This window comes from Mesoplodon bidens, assembly GCF_964165515.1.
Source record: "Mesoplodon bidens genome assembly, chromosome: 7".
Taxonomy (NCBI): domain Eukaryota; kingdom Metazoa; phylum Chordata; class Mammalia; order Artiodactyla; family Ziphiidae; genus Mesoplodon; species Mesoplodon bidens.
The window spans coordinates 103,531,940-103,543,534 of NC_138164.1; positions in this window are offsets into that span (position 1 = coordinate 103,531,940).

An 11,595-nucleotide genomic window follows, 5' to 3' on the forward strand; every position below is an offset into this window, starting at 1 on the left:
ACAAAAGCATTTCAGCAGAGAAATGAAATGTTCATTTCATTTCTCTGGAGACAGGTGGCTGAGGCAGATGACAGCAGGGTTTTTGCTTCAAGGGATGGGACAAGGTGGAGGCCACTGGCAAAGGCATACAGAACAGGAGGATGCCATGTACTGGTGGGCATCTAGGGCAGGCTGGGGGTGCACCGGAATGAAGTTAGGAGGCAGCAAGGTTCAGAGAAGAGCCCTAGGGCTAGGCTGTAGCTCCTGTCTGCTCCTACCACAACACAGTGATCATTTTCATAGCAAGTTCCTTTCACTGGGTGTAGCAGATGCTACCAGTGCCCCCAGTCAAGCCCCCAGGCCTACTCGGAGGTCATCTGCAGACAGTTTCTGAACTTGCTCCCTGTGTCTCTCCTGTGGCATTCCCAGCTTTGGACGTCGAGTGTGGGGCAGGCTGGAAGTGGGGAGTTAACGCCCCCAGAGTAACCCTCCACCAAGGAGGGCCCAGAGTTAGTGGATAAATCCTCTAGCTTTCAGTCCCTCTGAAAGTGGGACAATTTCCAATTCCCAGGCCTGTTCCAGTCTCAGAAAGACTACAGCAGAATGGAACCTAAGTTGTCCATGGGGAAAGCTTGCTTATCCCTGTATGCTTTGCTTGCTTTCCTCTCTTGCTTGTCTCACTCCCCCACCCTCTCACCCTGCTTCTGGGGTCACCTCCTAAATAAACTACTTGTATCCAAATCTGTCTCAGGGTCGCCTTTTGGGGGGAACCCGAACTGAGACAATGAACGCTAACTGTGTTAAGTGCTTTTTCATTTCGCCCATTATCTTATTTAATTTCTATTTATTTGTTTGTTTATTTTTAAATTTATTTTTGGCCGCACTGTGAGGCATGCGGGATCTTAGTTCCCAGGGATCGAACCCGTCCCCCTGCAATGGAAGCATGGAGTCTTAACCACTAGACTGCCAGGGAAGTCTCCTTATTTAATTTCTTAACATCCCCTGAAGTAGATGTCACTAACCCAATTTTACAAATGAGGAATAGAGAGGTTAATGCAGAGGTAGGATTCAAAGCCAGGTCTGTCTGGCTCCAAAGCCCGGTCCTTAACCACATGCTCTGCGGCCTCCCGAATTCTCTGATCCTCTCTGGCTTTATTTTTCATCTGTAAAATGAGGAATGGGCTCTTGAGCTTGAAGAGAGGCAATGTAGCCATTGTCTCCAGCAGCTGGGCCTGGTCAGTGAGATGTAAGCAGAAGTTATTAGGAGGGGCTTCCCTGGCGGTCCAGTGGTTAAGACTCTGCGCGTCCATGCAGGGGGTGCGGGTTCGATCCCTGGTTGGGGAGCTCAGATCCCACATGCCGCGCAGCATGGCCAAAGAAAAAAAAATGATGGTGAGGATTTTACATAGTGCTGATAGAGGAGTAAGGGAATGGGATCCAGTCTAAGGTAAGAGTGTGAGTAAAGGTGTGGAGGTAGCATAGATCAGCCTGTATGTGGCTCAGTTGAGGAGGGAAGGGTTTGTGAAGGAGGCCTGGCAGGTGAGGTGTTGTAGGGCTTAAATGCTGAGCTAAGGAACTTGGTTTATCCTGCAGCAGGGGGTTAGGGCTCAGAGCAGTATTTAAGATTACTCCTGGGCTTCCCTGGTGGCGCAGTCAGTGGTTGAGAGTCCGCCTGCCGATGCAGGGGACACGGGTTCGTGTCCCGGTCCGGGAAGATCCCACATGCTGCCGAGCGGCTGGGCCCATGAGCCATGGCCGCTGAGCCTGCGTGTCCGGAGCCTGTGCTCCGCAACGGGAGAGGCCACAACAGTGAGAAGCCCGTGTACCGCAAAAAAAAAAAAAAAAAAAAAAGATTACTCCTACAACAGAGTGAAAGGCAGCATGAAACCATGCACAGAGCCCTTCTAAGTGTGGGACGGAAGAGGTGAGGAGAGGCAGGGAGATCTCTAAGGAAGAGAAAGGGAAGAGACAGATGGAAGAGAGACTAAGAAGAGCTGCAGAGACTGACAGAGTGCGCGCGCACCAGCTCACAATTTAATTAGCTTCCTGGCTTGCCAGGGGCTTACAGGGGAATTAGCAGAGCTCAGAGTCTAGGGACCTTGCTCGGAGTTGAAGGGAAGCTAATAAGAAGGACAACAACAAGCCCCAGAGAGAAATGAAACAGGAGGAATCGTCAGCCAAGCAGAGATGCTGGCAGGAGAAGCAGATGTCAGGGCGCTGAGTCCCTGCCTTCCTTAAAGGTTTCAGCTTTCCAGGGGAGTAGACATTGAGAGCTCCTGGGCTGGGCTGCTGGCCCCCCTGTCCCTGGTTCCAGTCCCTCTGAGCACCTGGTAAACAATGCCGAATGGGGGCAGTTGGGAGTGGCTGTGAGGAGCAAGTTCCCCTCTGTTGGCCCTTTTCCCAGAAGGGAACCCCCAGGTCCCTTCTGCAGATGGGGAGGTTGAGGCCGGAAATGCGGAGGTGGCCTGCTCCTGACCAGGTGTGGCAAATTGCATCTTCCAAAGACAGCGTGATAGCATCTCCCATCCCACCCTGCTCTTCTTACACCATGCCACTCCCCTCTAAGAGGAAGACCTAGGTTGGGCGTGAAAGGTGATGCTGCTTCTGCCTGGCGCTCTCTCTTGAAACTCACACTTGGAATCCAGCCATCATGATGTGAGAAAGCCCAGGCCACATGGAAAGGCCATGTGCAGATGTTGTGGCCAACAGCCCCAGTCAGGACCAGTTATCTAATTTTTAAGGTCCAGTGCAAAATGAAAAGGTAGAGCCCCTTGTTCAAAAATTAAGAATTTAGGGGCTTCCCTGATGGTGCAGTGGTTGAGAGTCCGCCCGCCGATGCAGGGGTCTCGGGTTCGTGCCCCGGTCCAGGAAGATCCCACATGCCGTGGAGTGGCTGCGCCCGTGAGCCATGGCCGCTGAGCCTGCGTGTCCGGAGCCTGTGCTCCGCAACAGGAGAGGCCACAGCAGTGAGAGGCCCGCGTACCGAAAAAAAAAAAAAAAAAATTAAGAATTTAGAGGGTCACAACATCATTAAACCATGCATAGAGCCCTTCTAAGTGTGGGACCTTGTGTAGCTGTACAAGTTGCATCCTGTGAAGCTGGCCCTGACCGCAGCTGAGATTCCAGCATCCACTGTTTGCAGTATGAGTGAGGAAGCCTTCAAGATGACTCTGGGCCCAGTCACTGTCTGACTGCAACTGTACGAAGGACTCTGAACGAGAACTACCTGGCTGAACCCAGTGTATGTCCAGACCCACTAGGGACAGAATTGATGGTTATTGTTTTAAATCAGAAACTTTTGGGTTACTGCAGCAATAGATAGTTGGAATACTGGGGGAAACAGAATGTGTCAAAATTGGACTGAAGATGCAGTACACTTACTGAGTTTCCCCCCCAATCCAGGCTCATTCCCTGAGCTACTGTTGCTGGTCCTCCTTGACCCATGTTGGCAGAGGAGGCAACAGGTAACTCCAGACCCTACCTATGGACCTCTCACTATGGAAGATGGTGGAGCCATTTTGAGTCCTCTGTTTCTTGCAGTTAAAAGCACTCCAACTTTTACAAGTTATTTCCCCTCTCTGGGTCTTGGTTTCTTCGGATGTATATTGAGAGGACTTCATCATCTAGGGCCTGTGAGTCTCTGGAGGGAAAATACAGAGGACTTGGTGACTAGAATGAGAGGGGGGAGTGAAGGAACTGGAAGAGTCAGAAGGTGTTTACTCCACCTCTTGCACTGGGATCTGGGGGGGAACGGGGAAGGAAGAATGTTCAGTCTGGGTCCGATGATGACTGGTTCCACTTTGGGCATTTAGATCACACTAGATTTGGGGGATGGAAAACTGGGTGGGGGGACTTACATAGTGTCATCAATTAGGTAGGGAATATAATTATGCAGGAAAAGATTGGATAAACACCAAAATGCAGGAAAAGACTGGATAAACACCAAAATATTGTTATTTATGGTAGGTTCAGGGATGATATTTATTTTCTCTGTAAAATGTTTTCTATTTCCCAAACTTTCTACAATGAATATTTATTCCTTTCATGTGAAAAGTAATCTGAAATATCAATAAAAACTTTAATTTCTTTCAAATGTATCTAAATACATATTAGAATTAGAATATTATAAAAGTGGGAGCTTAACTTAGAGGAGAAAAGATACGATTTAATAAACTGTATGGCAACAACTAGGTAGCCATCTAGAAAACTTTAAGTTGGATCCATACATCATACCTGATACCAAAACAAGTTCCAAATGGATCACATATTTAAATGTAAGAATGAAACCAAAAAAGTACTAAAAGAAATCAAGTGATATTAAAAAAAATTCAGAGTAAAGAAGTTTGAAGTATGACATAAAATCCAGAATTCATTCCAAAAAATTGGTGATACTTTTTACTACAGCTTAAAAGAAAAACATATTAACATGGCAAAACTGCCAGAAACGAAGTCAAAAGACAAACTACAAACTGGAAAATATATTTGTAATTCACATCACAAAGAGCTCTAAGAAAAAGACAACTGAGTAGAAAAGTGGGTAAGGAATATAAACAGTTAATAAAAAAATACAAATAACTGTTAGAATAAGACAATTACAGTAAGATGCCATCATGTTTTTTTTACCTCTCAGGTAATCAAAGATCTATAGATTTATAACACACTCTATTGATGAGGAGGTGGAGAAACATTCATACCCTGTTAGTGGGAGGGTCAACTGGTACCGTTGGACAATTGGACAATATCTACCAAGTTTTAAAATGTGCATGCCCTTCAACTCCATGATTCCACTTCCTGAAAAGCTGTTCTTCAGATATATGCCCACATGTCTGAAATGACGTTATTCATTGCAGCATTGTTTGTAATAGCAATAGAGGACCCATCCAATAAATTCTGATACATAGAATACTACCTACCCTTTACAGAAGAATGAGGAGTCATTTTGTATACTGATATGAAATAATCTCTAAGATTTACTGTTAAGTGAAAAAAAAACAAGGTGTACATTTGTTTTGAGGGAATTGGAATGTAGCCGAAATAAAGCCCAGCCAAGCTGTAGCCATCTGAAGCCTCTCAAAGATGTTTTTATGCACCCCTCAAATCACTGATTATAGCAGGTTCATTCTAAATGTACCTTTTCTATTCCACCTCACAATTCACTCCCCTGTCTAATACATTATTATTCTACTCTTGGCTTTCTACATGAGAGTCTTTTACCGCCTTTATGTGTTAGCTTGAATATCACCATATGAGAGGATATTTCCTAACAACTGGCTATGACCCAGTTCTAGTCCCATCTCCCCTAAAAAAAAATAAAGCAAAAAACTTGCCATTTTCTATTTATTATGGCATTTATTATTCTAACATATTTTTTAGCTATCCACTCTAGAATATGACCTCCATAAATATTTGTTGAAAGAATGTTGGTTAAGTCTTCTGCTCTATAATCCTCCTATGTATTCTTTGAAAAATTAATTTTGCCACTGTAGTGTAAGATCTAAACTTCCATACAGACTAGACTACTCATCAGGCTTCTTTTTCCATAAGTCCACTCCAACTGTACTTGGCCCTCAAAGTCATAGCTTCTTCTTTTTTTTTTTTTTTTTGCAGTACGCGGGCCTCTCACTGTTGTGGCCTCTCCCGTTGGGGAGCACAGGCTCCGGATGCGCAGGCTCAGCGGCCATGGCTCACGGGCCCAGCCACTCCGTGGCATGTGGGATCTTCCTGGACTGGGGCATGAACCCGCGTCCCCTGCATCAGCAGGTGGATTCTCAACCACTGCGCCACCAGGGAAGCCCCCATAGCTTCTTATAAATGGAGAAAAGAAAGTTTCATGGAAGGAAGTAAGTTTACCTCCTTTGCTTTCCCAATAAGCTGACCTCTTTCCTCCTCTATTTATGTATTTATTTATTTATTTATTTTTGGCTGTGTTAGGTCTTAGTTGCGGCACGTGGGATCTTTTGCTGTGGCGTGCAGGCTCTTTGTTGCGGTACACGGGCTTCTCTGTAGTTGTGGCACGTAGGCTCCAGAGCGCACAGGCTCAGTAGTTGCGGCCTGGGGGTTTAGTTGCCCCGCAGCACATGGGATCTTAGTTCCCGACCAGGGATCGAACTCCCATCCCCTGCATTGGAAGGCAGATTCTTAGCCACTGGACCACCAGGGAAGTCCCCCTCCTCTGACTCTTAAATTCCCTACAATTTATTTTTTTAATCTAGAGTTCCATTTTTCCATTGATGCTTTATTGAAAGAGTTCCCTTGAGTTTACACTTAAACAAGAAGAGGAGTTTAGGACCAATCCATTACAACATATTGGAAAATCTGTTAGATGTTATACATTTTATACTCAAAACTTACTTGAGAATTGCTTTAAGTTCAGGGCACCATGCTGTAAGAGTTATATCTATACTGTTAGTTAGTATAATAATTATTTTTGTAATTCTAATGTAAATAGTAATACTTTATTAGGCAAGAGAGGTCCTTACGACCATTTCGGAGTATGCACTGGGTCCACATCTTTGAAATTTAAGTAATGAATCAAACAGGTTCATGAATTATGAAATAAATATTGATTTGATTACAAAAAAACCAAGGTGTACAGTATGCTACCATTTCTATTTTTTTTAAAGTATGCATTTGCTTTTATGTGCATAGAATACCTCTGAGAGAATCTTCTAGAAACCATTAACAACAGTTGCCTCCTGGGAAGAGCAATGGTTATAGGAGAAAGACACACTTTCCACTGTTTTACCCTTTTGCACCTAAAATTAAAAAAGGCAGGGAGGGACTTCCCCGGTGGTGCAGTGGTTAAGAATCTGCCTGCCAATGTAGGGGACACGGGTTCAAGCCCTGGTCCGGGAAGGTCCCACATGCCATGGAGCAACTACACCCATGTGCCACAACTACTGAGCCTGTGCTCTATAGCCCATGAGCCACAACTACGGAAGCCCGCGTGCCCTAGAGCCTGTGCTCCGCAACAAGAGAAGCCATCTCAATGAGAAGCCTGCTCGCCGCAACTAGAGAAAGCCCGCACGCAGCAACAAAGACCCAACACAGTCAAAAATAAAATAAATAAATAAATAAATAAATTTATTTTTAAAAAGGCAGGGAGAACCAGTATCTTTTTGAGCAGCTGCTTGGTTCCTGCTGGCTTCTATTCAACCTGAGGTCGACTGAAAGCCCTCAGCCTTTTTCACAAGCACCGTCAAGCCAAACTTCCTTCATCCTGTGCTGGTGCAGCTGATGTTTTAAAATACGTACAAATGCAGGTCTTTCCACTTCTTTTAAATTCATCCCGTGGGTTTCAGACCACTGTTTCAAGGTATTTTACAATCTTGATTCTGACATCCAAATATTAGCTTTTCCATCCAATAGTGGTGCCATCTGCACTGTGAGCGTGGCAGACATGATCAACTACTGAGCTGACCAAATGCAGAATCTAGAAGCATGAAATTTAAGACTTCTCCCCAGATTTACATCAACTGAATAACCAACTTGGGGGGAGGGGCACAGTGGTTAAACGGGCTAGAAATCCACCCGACTGGGCAATCTTGGAGGTCACTGTTTTCCTGGCTGTCTCCTCAGTTGGGAGGCACCTGATGTCTAACTGGAAACGGGGTATGCTATGTCCAAGGAAATTTTCCTAGTGGCCTTCCAAATAAATAATAACAAACTATATTATTGTTGACATTATTATTTACTCTATCTTGTTTTTAGTGAAGGTACCAATTCTTTTTCTAGGTGTTCTCAAACCCACAGTTTAATATGATATTCTAGAATAAATTTGGAAATTCACCTGAAGTATACCCACCTAGAGTTTCCAGAATCTACCTCTTCCTCTTTTCTAACACCGGGACATTTGCAGCCATCGGGCATTGGGGCCCCTTTCCTTTTGTCCACAGCTTTATCAGCTACATTGGCAAGGGTTCCAGAATCTTCTCTGCAAAGGTTTAACACCTTGGGATTTGCAACTAATTTTAAATGGCTGGGTGCTTAGGTTTACTTCTCTTCTCTCCCTTTGGAGTTTCAATTTCCTCTATCTGAAGTTTTGCTTGACCCATTCCAGTTTAGAAATGCTTTTCTTCGATGGAGAGTGAGGAGAAGCGGGGTTGAGTATTCTGCTTTCCGACAACTGCTAACCTGGCACCTTTTCCCCAAGTGGAACCCTATCCTGTCTTTATTCCTCTTGCTCTGAACATAACCAACAACGTCTTTTACTGTCTGCACTTTTTCCGAGTCTCATTTTATCAAGGACTTCAATTTTCTTCTCTTATACCTGCCTTTTCATTTGTGAGCCTGTCAGGGAGCTCTTCGTACAGCCACGCTGGTTTCTTCAGCTCTACCCCTTTTCCTGTCCAAGGATTTTCTGCAAATGGGCTACCCTCATTTTCTATTTCAGAGCCTCCTGTCTCATGTTCCACATTCCCATCTAAGTCTCTAAACGTGCGATAGTAACTCTAATCTCTTCAAGTTATTTTTCTAGGACTATTTATTCGCTCACCCACTCATTCCATGGCCAACATGCCCTTCCTTCTTGATTCGACTTTGCCCTGTGGTTCCTGTGCCACTGACAGCTCCAGGCAGTTCTTCCCCACGGTCAGAGCTAAGGTCGAGGGAACTGCTCCCTGGCAGTCATGTCTGTCCACTGAAAGAGGAACCGGTCGCTGATCCATGTGAAGCTGTGTGGAACTGTGGCTGCCAGGGCAGGGTGGGGGCAGTCACCCAGCCTGGGGCCGTCCCGACTTGAAAAATGGGGATATTATGTGGTTGATGGGGTGATTGTGCATAGGTTTCAGTACCCATCAACCCCTGTGCTCACCTCAGGTTCACGGTTTTCACAGGTTATGTTCTTGGCGGACTGTGCTGCTTTCTTTCCCTTTCTGGTCTAGCTGTTTCTTTTGGACACGCTGCAGTGTATGTCTATGCCTGGTGAACCTTCCTTTGATGAGCCATGCCCCTGCAGCCCCAAGTACAGTAGACCCTTGAATCTGTTTGGTTGAATCTGCAGATATGGAGGGCCGTATATGGTTCCAGTGGAGCTGACTCTGGATCCTGACACCTTCAGGCTGGACCTGACTCAGGTCTGGCCAGTAGAGTACTCCATCCCCCAGACACACCAAATGGAATGGTTTACAGATGGATGTGTTTCAAGCCAGAGTCCTCCAGGGGATTCTTGCTGGAACTTCCCTAAGAGACATTTACTCATTCTCTGAAATTCCAAGGTCTAAAAAGCCATTGAGTGAAGATGCCATTTGTCATCTTGTTGCCAAGTGGAGTGAGCCTGTCTGAGAGGGAAACCAGGCAGAGGTGGGCCCAAGGGATGGGGTGAGTGGGAGTCCTGATGCCTTTGAACCACCAGATTAACAACTGACCATTTCTGTTGCTTGAGCCAATAAATTCCTTTTCTTAATTAAGCCAGTTTGTTGGGTTTCTGAGTATGCAACCATGATATACAACTTGACCCTTTCACTGTTATAAAATCAAATTCTCTTTCATCAAGTTGCAGTTGTTTTTTTTTTTTCTTTTTTTGGTACGCGGGTCTCTCACTGTTGTGGCCTCTCCCGTTGCGGAGCACAGGCTCCAGACGCGCAGGCTCAGCGGCCATGGCTCACGGGCCCAGCTGCTCCGCGGCATGTGGGATCTTCCCGGACCGGGGCACGAACCCGTGTCCCCTGAATCGGCAGGCGGACTCTCAACCACCGCGCCACCAGGGAAGCCCAGGTGACATCTCTTAACCACCAGGGTTTCCAGGTTTATCATGGCCGGGACCAAGGAGAGGGTAAGAACTTTTGGGAAAAGAGGGAAGATGAGGAGGTGGACAGGAATTTCAAAGCTCAAATGGAGGAGAGATGGAATTAGCCTTTTAAAAAACGTTTGCAACTGCAGAACTTTACACCCACTTTCTATTTATAAATATCCTTGTCTCTCGGCTTGGCTCCTTCTGCACAGGCTCCAGCAGAAGATAACAAAGAGCAGCTGCTAATGGGTAAAATATGCAGAGCAGAGGAGGCTGTAGGAGGAGAACTGGGACTGCATGACTTAAGGTGCATGGATTTAAGGATGTCAGAGCAAGAAGTCTTAAGAAACTTAGGTCAGAAAGTATTTTATCGGGCTTCCCTGGTGGCGCAGTGGTTGAGGCCCCCTGCTGATGCAGGGGACACGGGTTCATGCCCTGGTCCAGGAAGATCCCACATGCTGCGGAGCGGCTGGGCCCGTGAGCCATGGCCACTGAACCTGCGCGTCCGGAGCCTGTGCTCCCCAACGGGAGAGGCCCAACAGTGAGAGGCCCGTGTACCGCAAAAAAAAAAAAAAAAAAAAAAAAAAAAGAAGAAAGTATTTTATCCCCTGTAGGAAGCTTGTATAGGCAGAGAAAAGTTGTAGCCATCCTCCATAACCAGATCATACCACACAGCTCCAGCTTTATCTACTGCCTACTGTCCTGCGCTGGTGGCAGGAAGACAAGATAGAAGCCTGCTGCAACAGCTGAGCAGAGATGATGCACCAAGGCATTGGGGACGGAGGGAGGATGACAAATTCAAGAGGCATTTCTGAGAATCTAGCAGTGACTTCTTAGAATAGTGAAGGGTAGAGGGGATTCAGTCATCTCCAGGGTTTTAGCTTGGGAAACAGGGTGATCATGAGGTGTTTAATAAAATTTGAGAATGCAAGCACCACTGCAGGCTTGGGGAGAAGGGTTGCGATGTAATTGAATTTGAGGATCCTGAACAAACATTTATTGAGAACTATGTGTTAGGTATTGTTCCAGGTGCTCAGTATATGGCAGATAACAGCTTTGAAGAAATGTTAGGACTGTCATTAGAGATGCAATTCCACTTCCCTCAACTCTTGGCCTTTACTAGTTCCATGACTTTGCCCATATTATCTATATTTATAAAGTATCCCCTTACCTTCTAATTCTTAAATAACCATTAACGGCTACCACATTCCAAATATCTGCTGTGACCCTGCACTCAATTTAGTGGCCCAATAAGAGAAGTATTACCCTCACTTTAGAGATGAGGAGCCTGAGGCTTAATACGATCAAATAACTGGTCCAAGGTCGCATGGCTGCTAAGTGACAGGGCTGGAAATTGTTCCCATTCCAGCATCCTGCCTCCCAGTACCCTGTCCTTAGAAAACCAGCTCAAGTGCTACTCCTTCATGAAGGCTTCCCTGAGTTCCCCTAACTGGATGTCAGCTTTTCTTCTTGTGGATCCCAGGGAGCTTGGTTTTAACTTCTGGCACATCCTGCCTATCCAACACCCATCACAGCACGTGTCTGGGAGACTCAGTGAGACCCCTTTCAGTGTACCAGGCTTTGCTTTCTTACACATGGTTCCATTTAATCCTCCCAACATTCTTAGTTTTTATGTTCTCGCCAGACTGCGTCCCTTCCTCAGCTCCCAGTAATGCCATGGAGGACGCAGAGATTTATTGCAGCCTCCACTGCCCACAACCCAGGGCTTTGCACGCAGTAACTGAGGGTTGTATTTATAAACTCTAAATGTGGGCCCCTCAGGGGAGGAAGGGCATGAAATGCTGAATTCCAGGAGGAGGTGAGCAGTCTGAAGTGAGGTACGGCTCTGTTGTTTCCATTTTCACCCTCCTTTTTTGTTTCCAGCC